The sequence below is a fragment of the Argiope bruennichi genome, chromosome 10, assembly GCF_947563725.1.
Source record: "Argiope bruennichi chromosome 10, qqArgBrue1.1, whole genome shotgun sequence".
Classification (NCBI taxonomy): Eukaryota; Metazoa; Arthropoda; class Arachnida; order Araneae; family Araneidae; genus Argiope; species Argiope bruennichi.
The window spans coordinates 74661447-74684740 of NC_079160.1; positions in this window are offsets into that span (position 1 = coordinate 74661447).

Consider the following 23294-nt stretch of genomic DNA (forward strand, 5'->3'; position numbering starts at 1 on the left):
CCCTGGAAGAGACATCCTTTATAAATAGGGCCCTCCATCATGATAAAGAGCACGCAAGGGATATGAGACACCATGAGACACGGCATAAATAGCAACTCTTGTTAAAAAGCTATTAGCAAAATAGACATTTTCTTTGTTTATTGCGGTCGAGGAGACACGCAGTCTTTGAAAACACAAAATTTTGACAATACCAGGAAGTGATCTCAAAATGAACAGTTTTTCGTCAAAGCAGTTGCTGTAAATTTTGAAAGTGGGTGGTTTCCAAATAAGTCTACTTGAGTATACGGCTGAGAAAAATATATTAAAATACTAAAATTGCGTGGCAGATTCTGCGACATCGATTCCACGTGAAAAAAATCATAAAACATTGTTGTTTATCCTCTCGGATGTGAATTACGGTACATTAAAATATTGTAAAGAATTTCTAAAATTTGAAGTTCTCCGAATTCGAAATTTTGTCTGTCTGTCTGGGATGGTAAGGTAAATCAGCAACATGCCGTGGTCTGTCAGGAATAAACATATACAAAAAGATCTGAATGTTGCAACCTTGAAAGATTTTCATAATAAACTCACAAAATGATACTTTGGAAAAAATCGACAATAGCGATAACATTGAATTTAAAGAAATTGAAGTATACAGACCAACACTTCTAAAGAATGCTAAGCGACTTCGCCATCTTCCACATGTCTAGGACATGTCCACACCTCAGATTGCCAGCGACTTGATTCTGGACAGATTCTGCCAAAATTTAATAATGTAATTTTTTTCCTTCATTCTTTTCTCTCGTGTTTTATTATACATTGTTAAATTGTAAGTAAATCCCATTTATTTTAGCACAGCCACTTACTAAGTAATCTCATTGCCATGCCATTATTGTATTCATCTGTTATGTCCTGAGGTTAAGAACATTCAGTTAAAGCACTCCTTGACATTCCTCTCAAATAGGCAAATCTATCCGTCTAGAAATACGATAACATTAAAAGAAAGAGATAGATGGATGAAAGTTTGCATGTAGATTTTATTCCAAAACTGTACATTTTTATCAAATCCGAAATTTTGTCTATCCATCTGGGAATTTGATTGTTTATACACGCAAAGCGATAGGCGGATGAAATTTCGTATGTGGATTTTACCTCCAAAATTGAAATCTTTATCAAATCCGAAATTTGGTCTATCCAGGTGGAAACATGATTGTTCATGCACGCAAAGCGACAGACGGATGAAATTTTTCATGTAGGTTTTATCCCAAAATTGTACATCTTTATCAAATCCGAAATTTGGTCTATCCATCTGGGAACATGATTGTTCATACACACAAAGCGATAGACGGATGAAATTTCGTATGTGGATTTTACCTGCAAAATTGAAATCTTTATTAAATCCGGTCTATCCATCTGGGAACATGATTTTTCATACACGAAAAGCGATAGACGGATGAAATTTTGCATATAGATTTTACTCCAAAATTGTACATTTTTATCAAATCCGAAATTTGGTCTATCCATCTGGGAACATGATTGTTCATACACGCAAAGCGATAGACGGATGAAATTTCGTATGTGGATTTTACCTCCAAAATTGAAATCTTTATCAAATCCGAAATTTGGTCTATCCATCTGGGAACATGATTGTTCATACACGCAAAGCGACAGACGGATGAAATTTTTCATGTAGGTTTTATCCCAAAATTGTATATCTTTATCAAATCCGAAATTTGGTCTATCCATCTGGGAACATGATTGTTCATACACGCAAAGCGATAGACGGATGAAATTTCGTATGTGGATTTTACCTCCAAAATTGAAATCTTTATCAAATCCGAAATTTGGTCTATCCAGGTGGGAACATGATTGTTCATACACGCAAAGCGATAGACGGATGAAATTTCGTATGTGGATTTTACCTCCAAAATTGAAATCTTTATCAAATCCGAAATTTGGTCTATCCAGGTGGGAACATGATTGTTCATACACGCAAAGCGACAGACGGATGAAATTTTTCATGTTGGTTTTATCCCAAAATTGTATATCTTTATCAAATCCGAAATTTGGTCTATCCATCTGGGAACATGATTGTTCATACACGCAAAGCGATAGACGGATGAAATTTCGTATGTGGATTTTACCTCCAAAATTGAAATCTTTATCAAATCCGAAATTTGGTCTATCCAGGTGGGAACATGATTGTTCATACACGCAAAGCGATAGACGGATGAAATTTCGTATGTGGATTTTACCTCCAAAATTGAAATCTTTATCAAATCCGAAATTTGGTCTATCCAGGTGGGAACATGATTGTTCATACACGCAAAGCGACAGACGGATGAAATTTTTCATGTTGGTTTTATCCCAAAATTGTATATCTTTATCAAATCCGAAATTTGGTCTATCCATCTGGGAACATGATTGTTCATACACGCAAAGCGATAGACGGATGAAATTTCGTATGTGGATTTTACCTCCAAAATTGAAATCTTTATCAAATCCGAAATTTGGCCTATCCAGGTGGGAACATGATTGTTCATACACGCAAAGCGACAGACGGATGAAATTTTTCATGTAGGTTTTATCCCAAAATTGTATATCTTTATCAAATCCGAAATTTGGTCTATCCATCTGGGAACATGATTGTTCTTACACGTAAATCGATAGACGGAGGAAGTTTGGCATATAGGTTTTACTCCAAAACTGTACATCTTTATCAAATCCGAAATTTGGTCTATCCATCTGGGAACATGATTGTTCTTACACGTAAATCGATAGACGGAGGAAGTTTGGCATATAGGTTTTACTCCAAAACTGTACATCTTTATCAAATCCGAAATTTGGTCTATCCATCTGGGAACATGATTGTTCTTACACGCAAAGCGATAGACGGATGAAATTTTGCATATAGGTTTTACTCCAAAACTGTACATCTTTATCAAATCCGAAATTTTGTCTGTCCGTCTGAGTACAAGATTATTCATACACGCAAAGACTATGAGATGATAGACAGATGAAATTTAGTATGTAGTTTCTATTCTAGAACTACACATGTTTGCCAAATCTGAAATTTTGCCTATCCATCTCAAAACACTCTCTCAACAAACAAGATTTTGCAAGTGGGTTCAAAATTGCAGATCTATCAAATTTTGGGCGAGATTTGTTTTACTTTGAGAGCAGGATAACCCAGTAATACAGAGAATGGCATACGTAATATATGGTTTTATTATCAGAATTATAGACGTGTTTAAAAATTTGAACAAATCCAATACCGGGCAGTCTGTCTGTCGATCTGTTTATTCACAGATATATGATAATTCAAAAAAAAAAAAAAAAAATCAAGCAGCTAAGGATGTAGGCTCCAATATTGTAAAAAAAACAATGGAACACATTTATGAAGGACAGACTGTTTGTCTATGAGACAAGATAACAATAATTGATAACTTTAGCTAGCAAAATAAATAATAACATTGTTTTGAGGTAGTAGAATCATTGTATTAATTTTTGATTAAATTTTGATGGCTTCTATTTTATTTGCATCGGATTTTGGACCTAATTTATCTAAAAGAAGAAATGCTTCGAAATTAATTCTCGATTTTCATAAGTGTAATTCTTTCATTTTTTTTTTTAGTGTGTGTGTGTGTTTATGGACAGACGAAAGAGATAAACCTAATCCCAAAAGCGGTTTTTTGAACTCAGGAGAGGGCGGAAAATGTAAATAATCATTGAAATTTAGGGGCCAATTTTTTGTTTTTATGATCCCGGTACTTTCTCTTTTCAAAGTTTGCGGAAGATAAAATTAAAATCAATATAACTGGGACAGCTGAAACAGGTATGTTAGTTCATATGAGGTGTTAATAGGATGTTGACTCTAATTGTAGTTCATTTATTATGTGTTAGTGATAAGTAAATACTTCCAGGTTGAAAAATGTTCTAAATGACATAAATAATTATATTTATTTTAAATTGTTTGCGAGAATAAATAGAATACTAAAAATTACGAATTTTTATTTTTTAACAATCCCCTATCCGTTTTATCATATTTAAGAAAATATTATTGACACATTTAACATTAAAATAATTTTTTACTGCGATAAAGCTGACTGTGTAATAAAACTTTGAATAACTTATTTTAAACTAATTAAATGCAGCAAGAGCAGTCCGCTGATAAGCAGATCTTCAGGAAGTGATAATTGAAACCAGTTAAAATCGTCTAAAAATAATGGAATTCAGTTTCTTTACCAGATGAATTCCAGTTTCGGAAATGTTGAGCTTATTTACTTAAAATGTCATAAATTCAAGAATATTTTACTAAATATAACTAATAAGACTGGAAGATTATAAAGAAATTTAAAATTTATAATTTTTTCGAGAAACATGTATTGACTCAAACAATTCAGAGTATATATATATTTTTTAAATGTTAGTTAGTTTATTTTTCCATTGAAATTACAAGCTTGTTTTAGCTACCAGACTATTTCGCCATTATTGGAGTAAATACTCAGAATTTCAAATAACTTACCATTCTAATTATTGTTCTTCGTCAGGATAAACTCGAGTTCCATTATTTGATATTCTTTTTTTTACTTTCTCGTCTACTAAGTATGGGCCGTGGCGGCCTTCTGGTAAGGTCTCGGCTTGTGAGCCGTAGGGTTTCAGGTTCGAGACCCCATTCCACCGAAGAACCGCCGTGTAAGGGAGTCTGTTGCACGATAAATCCGTCAGAGGCAACCGTCCTTCTGTTAGTGTGGTGTGGTGAGGAGAGGAGGGTGCCAGATCAGGCGTCGTCCTCGTCATCTCACCGCGGTTCAAAATTTGGAGATCAGTCCCAAAATATCCCTAGTGTTGCTTTAAACGGGATGTTAACGTAGCTAATCGTATATTAAATATAAAGAAAATATTGTAATAATGAAAAAATTCGAACTGGAGTTTTTGAAGAATCTCAATGTTTCATATTTCATCGAGACCGAAAAACACATTTTTTGGCATTATGTCTGCCTGTGACAAAGATAACTCAAAACGTTTTGAACCAGTCGGATGAAATTTGTCTATCTAATTTGTCTTGAAACATTTAATTTGTAGATTTCTATCAAATTTTGATAATCCACTGAGAGGAAGTCTGTCTGTCCAGATGTCCAAATATGAATTAACATGATAACTACAAAACAAGAAGACAAATACAGATAAATATTAGTAAACAGTTTTAGCACTTAAAGTCTAGATCCGATTCAAATTTTAAACCAATCTTTCAAGCTTTTGACCATCTGGTGATCTTTACTGTTTCATTATACCAAATTTGTATATTTCTATTAAACTTTGAGTAAAATCGATTCAGAGGAGGTCCGTCCTTTCAATTCATCTTGATATGAGATGGTAAATCTGTGGCGGATTTAATTGAGTGAGGATAGAACCTGGGTTCACAGGCGAGTAACATAACCACGATACAAAAGATATTGATCAGGTAGCGTAGCTGTTAACTGGCTTATAAGCTTTCACCACAGACTCTCCCACCAGTGAGTCGGAGGTGAGACAAACGATATGGCTGTTGAGTGGTGATGTATTAACTGTTGAATCTAATGCGCCTGTACCCATTTGAGTAACGCCAAGCGTTATGGCGAGCGTGCGTGAGTGAGTGCTTGTTGATGCTGTTGCTGCGTCAAGTGAGTCTGACGACTTTAGGTTACTGTGTCAAGAGAATCTGATGACTTTGGTTTGCTGTGGGCAGATTACGCCACAACAGCTGTACGAAGGTTGAAGGTTTATCGTTCGAGGTCACCAATGTGGTGAACTGGAATGAGCGAAGATAGAACCTGGGACCTTGTGGTTCACAGCCGAGTATCATAACCACGATACAAAAGCAATTGCTCGGATAGGGTAGCTGTTAACTGGCTTATAAGGTTTCACCACAAATCTCACAGATTTAACATCTATAGTGTAGATACCTATCCAATTATGAGCCAAATCCCACCAAGGGTTGGCGACCTGTCAGACTGTATTTTCAGACTTTTATGTAAACACGGTGACACAAAATTTCAAAGACTTAAAATAAATTTAGTATGTGAGTTTGTGACTACAAATATACTTTTGTGTCAGCTTTCAATCGATTAGGCAAAATGCATCTAAAACTCAAACTTCGATTTTCAAATACTGTTAACCTCATATCAGGGATTAATCGCCAAAAAAAAACTCGCCAATGTTGACTTGATAGATTCAGTAATAATTCTAAATTCAAGCCAAAAGTTAATATCACGTAACGATTGTAACTATGTAAGGTATTCTCTGACTTTTTGTCTTACCCAAGGTCCAGAATATTTTGTGGGAGTAGGGCATGACACTTTTATTAGAGAATATGGTAGAAAGTTTTGGTGGGACTACTCCCGCAGGTTTAGAAAATACAACGGATCCGAATTTTCGTTCCAAGTACTTAAATTGCATGCAAAAATTAATGCATACATAGAAGGGCAATGACATTTCACTTTCTTTTTCTTTTACTGTGTGGGATTGCTTTAGAGCAGTTGCCTTAATTATGATGAAGGAGAAACCGAAAAAGAATGTACGTAAACAAGAAAGAATTTGGAAGTCTTTTGACATCCCTGTTTATTTTAGATTTGTGTTTCTTCCTGTTTTTTTAAATAATAGTTATAAACTAAAAAACGGGATTTTTTTAAAGTCGAGGAATAAATATTTTTTGGAGACCAATGAACTATAAGATATACGAAGAAAATTAAAATGTAAATGTTTTTTTATATGCAAAAAAATATTTTGTTTGAAATTCTGAACTTTTGTTAAATTATTTAGCTGACCTAGTATAGTTATTCTTGCAATTCAGTGGGAACCTCAAAAGAAGATTGGTTTAGTTTGTTTACGTTTAGAAGAATTCAATGGCTTCAAAATAATTTCTTATTGCTCTATTTCGAATCAGAATTAAAATATATATTTCGGCAACTTGTTGATTTATCGCGATTAATGGTTGCTAAAAGTTTTAATGTAAAATTTTCAATTTTTTATGTATTCAATTTTATTCAGAAATCTTATACTGCCCTTTCATTGTGCTATGCATTTTCTTAATTTTTTTTCTGTATCTTCATCAATTATATCAATATTATTATCTTCATCGATCTATCGTATCTTGTATCTTCATCAATTATATAATTATTTTAATTTTATCGCAGGAAAAAGCAACAATGATTAAAAATTGCCGTAATTTATAATATTTTTTAGAAAATTGCTTGATAGTGAAAAACGTTAGTGATAAACACACCAAAATTTCAAAGTAATGGAGAGAGTTTTGTATATAATTTCAATGGATGGTGATTGGATGCTGAGCCAATGGAATTCAATATAATTGGCGACATAAAGGAAGATTATCGAGCATGCGAGATACTTGGTGATATTTTCTGTTAAGACTCGAGATTCATAACTTCTTCCCGAAAATTCGATACCCTGTCGTGAGAGCTATAGAAACCGTGTGCATGAGAGAAGTAGTAGCATGAATCTTGTGCTTTTATCTCTAGCGAGTTCTGACTGAGCACTTAAAATATTAATAAATACATACTATTACAGAACATATGCAAAACACATACTAGTTCAGAAACATTACATTGTTCTGTTCATTTCATCATTCTAAATTTTCTTTCTGCATCTTCATAGATTAGTTAAGTCACATTAAAAAGTAGCAATGTTTAAAGTGGCTGTAATTTTTAAAAATTTAAAAATTGCTTTATTGTGAAATTATATGTTAGTGAAAAATATACTAATATTTCAAAGTAAAGGAGAGAATTTTGTTGATAATTTCAGTAGATGGTGATTGGATGTCAAATCAATGGAATTCGATCTCTGATCGTAATATATAATACTAATAATACTCTATAAATATACTAATGCCGTATTGAAAATAGGCAGTCGACTCTCCATGGCCGAATGGTCATAGCACTGGTCTCATAATCAAGACATCGTACGTTCAAATCCCGCTAGAGACAATGCGATTCACAGTCTGTGTAAATGTTTAATTCCTTTATTTCATGTACCAGAAGATTCTAGACATTTCTTTAGTTTACCAGACAAGTGTTCTGGACTTTTCTTACTGTCTCCAGAAAAGTATTCTGGAACATCCCTGCTAGTATAAAAGCAGATCTGTCAGTCACTGCGTTCTCAGTTCAGAGTTGAGTTAATGAATTGGTTTAGCTCTACTTCGTGTGTGTGTCATTGAGTTCCACACTAAAGAACCTACATTAGAACCTACGTTCAAATCCCGCTAGAGACAATGCGATTCACAGTCTGTGTAAATGTTTAATTCCTTTATTTCATGTACCAGAAGATTCTAGACATTTCTTTAGTTTACCAGACAAGTGTTCTGGACTTTTCTTACTGTCTCCAGAAAAGTATTCTGGAACATCCCTGCTAGTATAAAAGCAGATCTGTCAGTCACTGCGTTCTCAGTTCAGAGTTGAGTTAATGAATTGGTTTAGCTCTACTTCGTGTGTGTGTCATTGAGTTCCACACTAAAGAACCTACATTAGAACCTACGTTCAAATCCCGCTAGAGACAATGCGATTCACAGTCTGTGTAAATGTTTAATTCCTTTATTTCATGTACCAGAAGATTCTAGACATTTCTTTAGTTTACCAGACAAGTGTTCTGGACTTTTCTTACTGTCTCCAGAAAAGTATTCTGGAACATCCCTGCTAGTATAAAAGCAGATCTGTCAGTCACTGCGTTCTCAGTTCAGAGTTGAGTTAATGAATTGGTTTAGCTCTACTTCGTGTGTGTGTCATTGAGTTCCACACTAAAGAACCTACATTAGAGATATGTTAGTAATAAATATACTAATATTTCAAAGTAAAGGAGAGAATTAGAGATATGTTAGTAATAAATATACTAATATTTCAAAGTAAAGGAGAGAATTTTGTTGATAATTTCAGTGGATGGTGATTGGATGTCAGGTCAATGGAATTCGATCTTTGATCTTCTATATATTTGGCGATAAAAGGGAAGATTCTCGAATATGTGGAAATCGCGGTGATGTGTCTGCTAGGATTCGAGATTCGTAACTTCTTCTCCAATATTCGATACTCTGTCACTAGAGCCTTAGAAACTGAGCACACGAGAGAAGTCACCGCGTGAATATTACTCGTTTATCTCTAGCGAGTTTTCTCTGAGCACTGAAAATTTTAATAGACATACAAAATTCATACTATTTCAGAAATTTTACATTGTTCTATTCATTGTGCTATGTGTACGCGTCAATTACATCACAGGACATTTAGAGCATTTAAAATTAGCAACAATAAAAATGGGCGGAATTTTAAAAATTTCCAAAATTGCTTGATTGTGAAGTTATTCGTAATAAACCTAGTTTTCATAAAAGCAAAGGAGAGAGATAATTCAACGGATGTAGATAATTTGTAGATAATTTCAACGGATGGTGAATGAAGACAAGATCTATGAAATTCGGTCTACTTGGCAACAAAAAAAAAGATTCTAGAATATGCTGGAGTCTTGGCGATATCTCTGCTAGGATTTGAGATTCGTAGTTTCTTCCCGAACATTCAGTATCGTATCACGGGAGCTATAGAAGCCGAGCACATGAGAGAAATAGTCGAGTGAATACAATATGTTGAAAATTTATCTCTAACGAGTTCTGCCTGAGAATTCTGTGCTGTTGCGGTTGTTTAATAGCGATTTACTACTTGCGTATATGCTGTTAATTTTTGTACGTGTTGTCTTTGCATACGTTTCTGCAATGTTTTGGTATTTCTGTTTTTATGGAATAAAGCATAATTTCCATACCGAGTTTATTAGAATTTACCACCATACATTAACCGGACAGATTTTTTTTATTGCAAATTTATCATATATATCGTAGAATATATGTTACTCCATATCGCAGATTATCCATATTAATTTTTCCTATAATAATCCACAAATTACCCGTACAGTCATTCCATATCAGAGATTATACATTACTCTTTTAAATCCATTCAAAATGATTTTTAATTATAGTGTTTGCCTAATAACATGGGGAAAGAATTACATCGAAGCTGTCTCACGAAAAGTATTGGAATCAGTAATATTCTAATAAAGAAGCTATCTAATTATTAAGAGAACATGACTGAATATAAAAACAAAAGGGAGTTTCCATCTTATCAAAACAAAAAAGGTACAAACCACATTTAAAAAATCTATTATCATTTAAACAATGAAATCAATTCAAGTGATTAGATAAACTAGACAATGGTGAATAATCTTATCATTTCTTATCTAATTCTTTTATTAAGACAAAAATACAAACATCAAACCATTGAAGTTAAACTGTTATCGAGATAAAAATTGGCACCCATTTTATGAGCATTCCAGGAGCACGAATCGTGTTTATTCCTTTTGCTCAAGATAATAACGTATAGTATTATCATGTGTAAATACGTCGAATTCTGTATTTCTGCATATTCAAAGACTGCTACCTTTTTCATGAAGTTTGGATATAAGAGTTAACCTTTTTTTTGCATTAAGTCAAGAAGCATTCTTTTGAGATTGATCGTTGAATGCCAATAATGGCGAATGCTGATGCAAGCTTTACGTACATATGGGTAATCGAAAATTTCTCGGAACTGACTTACATAGATTTGAACAGTCCAACCTTCGTCGTCAAATCCATAGGAGATACAGTTTGGTACTTAGAGATAAATGAATATGCCGGCTTTCATTGTCGTATTCGAACAAGAGATTTTTCATTAAAAAAGAGCGATGGAATAGATTTCGAATTCTCATTTCTTGGTGCTGATGGACTTCCATTAATTTCAAAGAGAAGCAGAGAGCCCAGACTGTTCCTAAATTTGATGAACAGGGAAGAATTTTTAGTAAGACGAGACGAATTCCTACAAAATAATACGCTTACAGTTCGGTGTCGAATGTGGAAAAGAGATCGTAAAATACCAACTACAGATCTCTGTTATGCTCGTACAAAGTTAAAAACGTACACAGAATCTTTCATATGGGCTGTAGAAGACTTCAGTGCATTGAATAGTACTGCTGCAGAAGATTTTAGAAATGTACCATCGGGTGATAAAAAGATTTATCCTTTAAAGCCCATAACTAAAAAAGGACCTTTTATGGCTCTTATCCTGTACTTGAAAGGAGATTTTGTTTATGTCAATTTTCTTATTGAGAAAAGTAGAGATTATGCCTACAGTTGTGAATTATCAGTCTTGGATGCCAATGGAAAAGTCATTGTATCCAGTGTCGAAAGAGGTCGTACAGATTATGCATGGGCATTTTTAACATTTAGGCGTTTAATTTTGAGAGCTTTACTAATCGCCAATAAGAACTTATTCTTGCCAAATGATACGTTCCATTTGAGGTGCTCATTGGAAGTTTGTGCTGGAATAATATCAAGTGAAAATGAACATTTCACTCCGAATGTTGTTTCTGTTGCCGAAGAAGAGGAAGAAGTTCTGAATTTTCATGTTGCAGCAATGGAAGCTGATGATTCCTTGGAATTTGAAGAATACTTTATTAAAGATGATGATGATAATGGTTTAGTTGATAAATAATGAATTGGTCTTTTTAGAGACTCGTGGGTGTTCAAAGTTGAGTTATTTTAATAATGAGACATTATTGATTGACATTAGTCTGAGAACTGGCATCGGCAATTAGCATTGTATCTTGTAAAAGTCGAAAATTAATTGCTCCAGATATTCCACGCTGCCAAAGAGTTGTTAAAGAATTATCATGTTACCAAAGACTGTGTTAAGAATATTTTCAGCAACTACATGATAAGAAATATCTCTGAGATTAATGATATGGAAGAAAATCATATTCCATGTTGCGAAAGAGTTGTCTCAGAATTACCAAGTCCGTGTTACCAAAGACTGTATTAAGAATAATTTCGGCAACTACATGACAAGAAATATCACTGAGATTAATGATATAGAAGAAAATGATATTCCATGTTGCGAAAGAGTTGTCACAGAATTACCAAGTCCGTGTTACCAAAGACTGTGTTAAGAATATTTTCGGCAACTACATGACAAGAAATATCACTGAGATTAATGATATGGAAAAAAATGTTTTTGTCGTTTATTATTGTACATTTACAGAAAAGTAGCCGAAAAATACTTAGTTTGAGAATGTGCTGAATTTCTTTAAAGCAATCGCTGATAATTACTTTTTGATAAAAGCTCAAGTTTTCTTATAATTAACGTTTAGAAAACTGAGTTAATTTTCTTGGCGTTCTGCCTCTAGTTGACAAATACCAGATCGATAAATTAAACAAAAAATGAGATCACGAATTTTGTTTATAATATAGTTAAGAACTATCGATCTCGTGAAAGAATTTGTCGAAAGAAATATATGAAGAAAAATGATGAAATATTTTGAGAGAAAAGATTGGCAACAAAATAATTTGATAATTAGCTGACAAAACAAAAACAACAACAAAAAAAAACTATCATTCATGAATTATCGAAAATTGATTTATTTGTAAAGAATTCGAAATTATGTGTGCATGGCAAGCATGGCAAAAAATGAAAACATATATGAAAACTAATAAGTTATAATATGTACTACAAGGATAATTTCTAGGTACACTTTACAGTTTCTTTCATTATTTTGAATAAAAAATATGCTAATTGTAAGAGTAGTTCTTAATGTAAGTATTCTTAAAAATTACTATTTTTTGCAAAGTATTAAACACTCTGAGAATTGTTTTACTTTTATTATTAATACAAAATCGTAATAATTATTTATACAAAAGTTGATATAATTTTAAATTTCATTTCACTAACATATTCGTAAATGGCTCAATTTCTGTAACAATAAAAAAGAATATTTAACTGAAGTAAATTCTCTTTTAATTTTTACCTAAAATGGAATAGAAAATTGTACAACGCCATTTTTATTGAATGAATAACATTTTACGTTGTAGTGATTAAAATATTGCTTTTTATCAACTTTTGATGAGTTTATTAGATGAATTTATTTTATTTATACTTATTTAATTATGTATGTATATACATTGTATGTTTCATTCTAAAAAAAATCCAAATTAGGTATTTAAATGCTGTGTTTTCAAGGTGCTTTACTTCTTATATATATAAAGTTACTGTACTTGAATTTTTTCAAAATAATTTATTATAAATGTTTCAAATAATTATCGATACCTCTTAAATTCATTCTTGCATATAGATTAAGAATATGTATATATGATCTTTATTTCATTATTATTCTATATGATTTTAATATATATATATATATATATATATATATATATATATATATATATATATATATATATATATATATATATATATATATATATCATTTTTTATAAAATAAAGTTACTTGATTGTTCCCTAAGAATTCCAAATAAAATATTTACAATGTTTAAATAATGATAGTTCGGGGAATTATACTTAATATACCAACCGCTATCTGTTCGACTTTTTCCATAAATTAAAATAAATGTTTTAAATTATTTTCTTCTTTTCTGTTTACTGTTCTCGAATTTGGATATGAATATTAACTATTTTATATGCAATGTGAATATAGTTGAGAAAATATTATATCCAAACAGAGAAGAATAAAATAAAGAAAGTAAATATAAAGTCAATAAAAGAGCGGTAACGAAATTATTTTAATAGAAAAGAAAATTTTTTTTAATTAATTATTCAAATATATTTGATGGTTTTATGATAATTGTTAATTATATTTAGTATATTGATAATTTTGTTCTAATTAAAGTGATGCTTAACAAATACATAATTTTTTCTAATGGATAAAGGTACTTATCAAATTACTAGTGTCCTTATTATAATTGATAATAGCAACAGAACAAAACATGTCATCAGAAAATTTCATTATTTAAGATCAAATTATAATATATTCTAAATATTTTTATAAATTTTATAAGTGCTACTCTATGATATTGATAATTAACACTCATTAATTTAATTCATACTACTTATCTTTAATTTTAAAATTTCATATAATTTACTTTAAATGCAACATTATTATTATTATTATTATTATAATTGCAATATTGATCTAATATTTTGCATTCAAAGAGCGCTGCAATTTTTATACTACTTGCAACAAATGATAAACCAAGTAATTAATGCTATAATTAAAAAAACCCACAAAAGTTAAAAAATAAAAAAATAGTTATCAAAAGTTAAAAAATACGATATTCTTCATTTTCTTAATGAATTTTTCAAGTGCTATTCTGTGATATTAATAATTAAAAAATTATTATATTCGACACTAACGAAAAAGTAATACTGAGTAAATTATTTAATTTAAATAATTTACTCAGTAAGTTATACTAATTAATAACTTACTGCAGTAAATTATTATTTTAAATAACTTATTTCATACTGAGTAAATTATTTAAAATTTTAAATAATTTACTCAGTATGCAGAATTGAAATGCTCATTTATCTTGGCATATTGAATATTAATATTGACATATCTTTATCTTTTTAATTTAAATAGATTTAGCAAATTGAATTTCAAAATATTAGAAAGATTTTCAAATGAATTGATAGTTATTTTGCGCAAGAATTTAAAATCACATTAATCATTAAGGGAATTAAACTTCTAGCGCTTTTTTAAACTTTTATTTGAAGCTATGTTGCTTTGATGATAGATGATGTAAGAAGGAAGTTTATTCATTAAAGAGCTACTTATTAGCTTTTTGTGTTATGAATCTAAAGAAGGAGAACATTTATGCTTAAAATACAAAAATTATTAAAAAAAATGTAGATTAAAAAAAGCAACGGAATTTTATTAATATACAAAATTAGAAAATATTCTTTTTAAAAATTTGGTGTTGAAAGAAATAGTACAATCTCATAGTATTGATAGAAATAGATATTATTATAATGAAATATAAACCGAATTTGATAGAAGCGCATATATATGATATATGTTGAATTCACAGAAAACTAATGTAACAGACTAAAATTATTATGATTTCAGTTGGAAAATTCTTGAAAACTTTTCAAGGATTTTACCAATTTTCAACATTTTGAATTATTCATATCAATTTTCAAAAATTTCAAATGATTCCTATAAAAAATTTCAAACATTTCAAACGATTCATATAAAATTTTTCAAACATTTCAACTTATTCAGAGAACATAACTGACATTTAAATTGAAAAAGAAACGATTTTTTTTAACAAACAAACGAAAGTGTAATGACAAATTTTATTTTATATCTGTTATCTGTTACCCGATGGATTCAATTTAAGGAACTTAACAGAAGCAAGGGAAAAAAAATAAATCGATCGTTTATATCTGTAATTACATGATCTCTTATGCTGGCATTAAAATAGAAGTCCAAATTGCAAATAACGATGATTCTACAGAATTTAAAATAAAATTGGGTGATCATTTAATACTCATATTATGTAAAGGTGAAATGCATCAACTTTTCTCCTGAGAGATAAGAAAGTGTGTTATTATCTTGGTTTGACATCATATGACATCCTTTCTTGATTATTTTAGATAAAGTCGAAATGAAGGAAGTCTTTATTACCTACTGCGGTATATCAGGAAATCGAGATGCATTTGTAGAACGTTGAGAATGACGAATGTTTCTGCCTGAATAACATTCGCTCGCTTGTTATGATTATTTATTCAATCAACAAAAATTTTCATATAAGTACATATAACTTTTATGAAGTTTAAATATAAGAGTTGGAATTTTTTTGCTGTGATGCAAACAAGTATTCATCAGAGAAAGAACCTTTTTATAGAACAATATTAATGGCGAGTGCTGTAGACTGCACAAGAGCCCCCTTTACTTATATATGGGCAATAGAAAATTTTTCAGAACTGACTTACATAGATCTGAGAAGCCCATCCTTTGTTGTAAAATCCATAGGAGATACAGTAAGGTACTTACAAGTTGATGAATACGCAGGTTTCGATTGCCATATTCGAACTAGCGATTCGTCAGTAAAAAAGTATGACGGAATAGAATTCAAATTCTCATTTCTTGGTGCTGATGGATCTCCATTAATTTCAAAGAGAAGCAGTGAGCCTAGAATGTTTCTCACCCTGGTGAGTAAAGAAGAATTTTTAGAAAGATGGGTTGAATTCATACCGAATAATACGCTTACAGTTCGATGTCGAATTTGGAGAATAGGCTATACAATTCCAACCATAGATTTCTGCTATGCCCGAACTAAGCTGAAAATATACAGCGGATCCTTTGTGTGGGAGGTAAAAGACTTCAGTATATTGAATGGCAGTGACACAGATGATTTCAGACAACTTACATCGGATGAAAAAAAGATTTATCCTTTGACACCTGTTACAAAGAGAGGACCTTTCATGGCTTTGGTCTTGTACTTGAAAAGAAATTTTGAATCGGAAGATGTCTACGTTAATTTTTTGATTGAGAAAGGTAGAGATTATGTCTTCAGCTGTGAACTGTCGGTGCTGACTGCCAATGGAGATGTGATTGTATCCCAGGTGGAAAGAGGTCGTCCTTATTTTTCATGGACAATATTAAGATTCTGGCCTCTGATCTCAAAAACTCAACTAATTGCAAGTAAGAATTTATTTTTACCAAATGACACATTAGTTTTGAAGTGCTCTTTTGAAGTATGCATTGGAGTCATCTCAAGTGAAGTTGAGTATTGCACTCCCAACGTTTCTCCAGTTGTTGAAGAAGAGGAAGAAGTTCAAAATTTTAATGTTACAACAATGGAAGCTGATGATTCCTTGGAATTTGAAGAATACTTTATTAAAGATGATAATGATGATGGTTTTGGCAACTCTTTAAAAGACAAAATTGATGCATATTCTTGTAATAAGTCATGTCCCTTAAAAGCTGCTTTGAGGCTTTTGCATACAGAGGCAATCCTAAGTGACATCGATCTGCAAATTGGTGCTAAATTATATCCTGTTCACAAAAATATCCTTTGTTCCAGAAGTCCTGTGTTCAGGACAATTTTCAGCAAGGACATGAAAGAGAATGTTATTAAAATTAATGACATGGACGAAAAGACTTTGTGCCGACTATTGCAATACTTTTACACAGACACAGTAGGGCATCTTCAGTTTGAGAATGTTTTGGATTTGTACAAAGCAGCAGCTGATTATCGCTTATTAGATCTTAAAAATATATGTTCGGATTTGTTGATAATGAATTTAAGTAAATATAATGTTCGTGATATCCTGTCTCTAGCTAACAAGTACCAGGATGAAAGACTTGAAAAAACAGCTCGTGGTTTTGTTATGATATAGACACTGTTGTTTGTTGGGTAAAAAAGCGTTTGCGAATAAAGATGACGAAATAAGATGAAATAGGATGGCTACGGATGGTGGAGAAGATTTGTAAAGTCTCCAGAGATATTGTGAAGAAATTCAGAAGAGCCTAGGATGATGGATCTCTGTCTTGGGTTGTTTGCAGTCTTGTTTTAATTGGTTCTTTATTTATGCAATTATTCTGGCACAACATCTAGTTATTATTTTTTATGGAGTATTATAGCTATTAAAAACTTTGTACATTTCTGCTCATATTCTTGATTAGCCTTAATGTAGTGCTTTTTTTATGTGTTTGTTATTCTAGATCTGCTTTGTATTTTCACTTTGTATTTGTGTCATTAACTTTTTTTTCATATAATGTAATGGGATAGATATATGATTTTATTGCTGTACGGTATACTATATCTTCCCTCCTTTAGGACATTGTGTTACTTTTTTTATGCTTATGTGTGTTACTGCTTTCTATAAGTACTTTTCAACTTAATCTATTGAACCCAGAATTGGTTTGCTATTTAATTTAAATATTTTATTTTAGTCAAATGAACTATAATGAATACCTTTATTTACTCCCCATATTCTGGCAATGACTGTAAGCCTTTCAATAAATAAATAATGGTTCTCTCCCCGGCGACATTCAAGGTCTTAATACCCTTTCAGGTATTCGGGTCGTCGTGGGATAGACCAAGACCAAGATGGAACAGCAATTTGGCAATAAAATTGTTTATTATTTTGCTCTCAAAAACGTTTTTAAAAAATCACACAAAAAAGAAAAGATCAGTTGATATGTGATTTAAATTTTGGCCGAAGAAATTATCATTCTGAGAATAAGTTCCTGAGAAAAAAAAATGGGATCATATATGACATTTGAAATTTAAAATAATTTATTCTGAAATATGGAAACTTTCTAATTAAATGTTACATTTTATTGTTGCCTTTAACCAAGTGCATTTATATTATAAGAACAGTTCTTTGTGTAAGGTTCTTTAAATCCTTTTAAATGATTATTCAAATTTCATAGATGGGACCAATTATGTAATTATTTTTAAGAACCATTTTTTTTTTCTTTTGCTCAAAACATTAAAAAAATTTAACCATGCAGCTTTAAAAGATTAAGTGTGGTCTTTGAATAAAAAATTAAATAAACTTTATTTTAAAATTTAAAAAAAGAACAGAATTCATTATTATGAAATAAGCAATTATTGTTAAATAAGAATTCAAGCAAATGGTAGATATATAAACCATTTGCTTACTAGAATTCTTTTAGAAATACTTTGTCAGTTCTCTTATTATGAAAATATTAAGGATAAAATAATTGAACTGAATACATAAGAACAATATAAAGAAAAGGAATGGCAGATTTTTTTGAATAACAGTAGTTTAAAAAAATTAATTTGGCAGAAAAAGTGAAATTAGATATAAAAAAATTTATCTAAATGTATTTCATGGTTTTATAATAATTGATAATTATAACAAATTACTGCTTTTACTATAATATTAATGATATTTACCAATTTGTTATATTCAGGTACAAAAATATTGAATTTTTTAATGATATTTGTAGAAAAGCAAAATAATTAACAAAATATGAAATTATATAATCGGAAATATTCTTTGCTTAAAATTAAACTTTAAGATACGTTACATTCTCCAACGATTTTTAATACTGATATTTTATTATTAATTAAATAAGTTAAATAACATAAAAAATAATTAATTTTTTAACTGCATAGTGTCATGCAATTTACTGGAACGCAAGAAATAATTTGTTCTAATATTCTTTTATTCTGGATAGCGTAGATGATTTATGTAGAGAATATTTATAGCATGCTAAAATTCAAATTATTAGGAATTATTATTTTAATATGCAAAAAAATAACTTTAATTAAAAATTACATTAATAACTAATTATACTGAACTGCAAGCATCTTTACTATACATATATGATTATACTGTCGAGTTAATAAAATAGTATAGTAAAACAGCTCTTCATTTCTCAATACTTGCAATTATTTTGATTCTGTTGAAAGCAGTAAGAAAATATGCGCGTTTCGAATTAAAAATTAGTATTAAAATATATTAAAAGAACATGTTAATACTAATATATACTCTAAAAAAATTTTTAATTACATATCTAGAAATGAAATAATAAATTCTTATGAAGTTAAATTCTCTTAAATTGAAATCTAAATAGTATTTTCAATATATTTTAAATTTTTAAAAAATGTTTAGGAATTTTCTTTTTTATAATTTAAGCTCTGTTTCGTTATCACATTTAATCAAAGCTTCATAATTTTACTTTTTTTCCATGTCCACCTTTTTTAAAATGATTATTTCCTAATTTTAAGTTCTCTAATAAATGTGTGTTTTCTTAAAGAAAATTTTATTTTATTCATAATATTTTTTTTCATAATTTTGTTTTTAACATATTTCAACCTTAAAAATAAAAATTACCATAAATTTTGCAACCGATTTTTACTCAAATTCACATGAGTTGTGACTCATGCCTACATATGAGTCACAACTCATATGTAGGCAAAAGCTAATTAAAAGTATTGCATTAACATCGAGAACATCCATCTGTACAAAATTTCAGAGCATTAGCAAGTGACATTCAAGAAGTGACAAAAAAAAATGGATTACAAACTTCCAATCCTTCTTCTGAAATAAATTATATAAAAACTCGTAAAAATCAAGTCTAAAATATAATAATTTTTATATCTTTAAAATCTAATTTTCTTTTACATTCCAATAGCTAAACATTTTTTAATACATCGATTTTCTTAAATGAATTATTAACTGACAAAAACTATTTAAGAACTTTAAAAAGTTTGAATTTTTTTACATTCTGTTCTTAGTTTGAGGAGTGAATTCGAAACATTTAAACAATGTGACAAACTTTTTAAATATAGAACATATAGCGACTCTCTCATCATTACAGGCACTGAAATTGTTCCAATAAACCCCAAATGTAGTTCATGTTGCTTTAAAACAAGATGTTGATATAACTGAATCTCAATTAAACTGAAAATGTTAGCAAAATAACGAATAATTTTTTTCATCAATTTAAAATTAGTTTTTCATTTATGCAACACGCACACACATTCATCTTTATTATAAGTATAGATATAAGTTGTCGAATGGCAACTAAAATCTTTAATTAACTGAATTCTGAAATTTTTAATTAAGCTAATTAATTAACATCAGAAAAATTAATTAATTTTTTTTCATATTTTTAAATGCACACACACACACACATTCATCTTTATTATAAGTATAGATAAAAGTTGTCGAATGGCAACTGAATTCTTTAATTAACTGAATTCTGAAATTTTTAATTAAACTAATTAATTAACATCAGAAGAATTAATTTAATTATTTTTTCATATTTTTTAAATGCACACACACACACATTCATCTTTATTATAAGTATAGATAAAAATAGTCGAATGGCAACAGTTAAATATAAATAAATAATCGTAGGAATTTCAGACTGCTTCATTGCGCGTTTTTATAGCTGCATTGCATCCACGCTTTGCTTAACTAACTAATGGAGCTGTAAAATAGTATTAGAAATGTTCCTTTGTTATTACTAGAAACATAGCGTAGTGACAAGAGCATGTTAAAAATCTTTTTTAATGATGAAGATAACTTAATAGCTGTTGAAATAGTTAGCTGAATAGTTAGCACTTTTCATAGCTGAAATAGCTGTTAAAAGTGCCATTCTAAATGAATTTTTCACGAAATACAATTGGTGCATTTATTTTAAATGGCATAAAACAAATTCTATTATAAGCTGAATCAAAAGGAAAAATATTACCAATACTAAAAAAATACAAAATAGCGTTAAAATATTACAAGAACTTTTCCTTATTATATCAGCAGAAAAAGGATTTAGTAACTTCCGAAGAAATTGCAAATTTCTTTTAATATAGAACTCTTATATCTAGAATTAAAATTCCTAGGATCTTTTAAATAAACTAATAGAATATTCATACAATTAAGAAAATTTTCTGAATAGAAAATAAAATGCAGTTATAAAAGCAATTTGCCTTTCATAATAATTGATAAAAATTACCAGAAACCAATTAATTTTAGATTTATTACAGGCAGTTCTAATTCACGCAAAAATAAATTGGAAATAATCTTTTCAAAGCAGTTGAACTTTATTTTGAAATTTTTCTAAGACGAAAGGAAACAATTCGATATATTTACGTCACTGCGATTTTGAACCATCGTGTAAAAAATGTTTTTTTTCAGTTAAAAAAAAATTCAAACATTTCAAAATTATTCAGAAAACATCATATTGTATAAGTTCAAAATAATTTACTTTAAATTACTTTTTGAACAAACGAAAAACGAAAAGTAATTTTAATTATCTTTTATCATCCACGCAAACTTTTCTCGCATAAAAGGAAGCGTTTATTATTATTTTGTTCAGATAAGATATGTGAGTATGTGAGTATTTCCAGACTAGCCCTGAACGAAGTCCACAGATAAGAGATAGCCGTTTTTCTGTTTCGGTCCATTCAACATTCAACATAGAACTACACTTTTCAGCGAAAGTTTGAAAATGGCGTCTGCTGCTTGTAAAAAAGCATCTTTTACATTCATCTGGACTATAGAAAATATCTCTGAGTTGACTTATCTTGATTTAAAGAGCCCAGTGTTTTTCCCACGTTCAGTATGCGAGGAGGACTTTTACATCCAAATAGATGAAAGTGTTGATTTCTGCTGCTATCTTCGGGAAAATGAAGAAATTTTCATGGAGAGCGAAAAATCCGAAATAGATATAGAGTTCTCATTCCTTTCAGCTGATGGCTCGCCAATCATTTCAGAGAGAATCGATAAAACGAATATGGTCGCCAAAATGGCGACAACGGCTGTTTATCTAAAAAGACGATCTGAATTCATGCCGAATAATACGCTAACAATTCAATGTCGAATGTGGAGAAGAGGACGTGAAATTTCCACTACCGATTTCGGCTATGCCAGTACAATGCTGAAAACATATCGAAAATCCATAATATGGGAGATAAAGGAATTCACTACTTTACCTTGCAGTACTACCGAAGATTTCAGTAAACTTGGAATGGATGAAAAAAGAGTCTATCCTGTCAAGCGGTTTTTTCCAGGATCACCTTATATGGCTTTGATTTTATACTTGAAACAAAATTCTGGATATGACAGTGTAAACGTTGATTTTCTGCTAGTGAAAGGCAGAGATTATGCCTTCGGTTGTGAAATATCAGTGCTAGATATTAATGGAAAAGTGATTGCATCGAAGATCGAAAGAGGGCGCACTTTCTTTTCATGGGCAGTTTTAAAATTTTGGCCATTAATTTCGAAAAGTGACCTAATGACCAATAAGAATTTAAATTTACCAAATGGCAATTTACTACTGAGAGTTTCTTTTGAAGTTTGCATTAGAAACGAATCAAATAGAATTGAATATTCTACGCCGAATGTTAAATTGGACTTAAGATATTACATAGACGATAATGTTAAAGCGCTACGTGCCATGCTTGAGCCTTTAAAATTTGATGAATATTTTACCAAAGAGGAAGATTACAATGATTCATTTAATTATTTAAAAAAAAGAAAAAATGTCATGGATTCTTGCTCAGATTCTTGCCCATTAAAAGAGGCGTTGAAGAATTTGCATTCTGATGCAACTCTTAGTGACATTAATTTGCGGATAGGAACAGAACTTTATCCTGTTCACAAGAATATCCTTTTCTCCCGATGTCCTGCATTTAAGAAAATGTTGAACAACGACATGATGACGAAAACGTTAGAGATTGAAGACATGGATGGAAATACTTTGCGTCGCTTATTGCAATACATTTACACTGAAACAGTGGAAGAACTTGATGATGGAAACATTTTGGATTTGTATAAAGCAGCTGACGATTATCAGTTATTGGAACTTAGACATAAATGCTCATATTTCTTGAGAATGCATATGCATGAAAATAATCTTTGTGATATTCTGTCCCTAGCTAAAAAATGCCAGGATAAAGAATTAGAAAAGGCTGC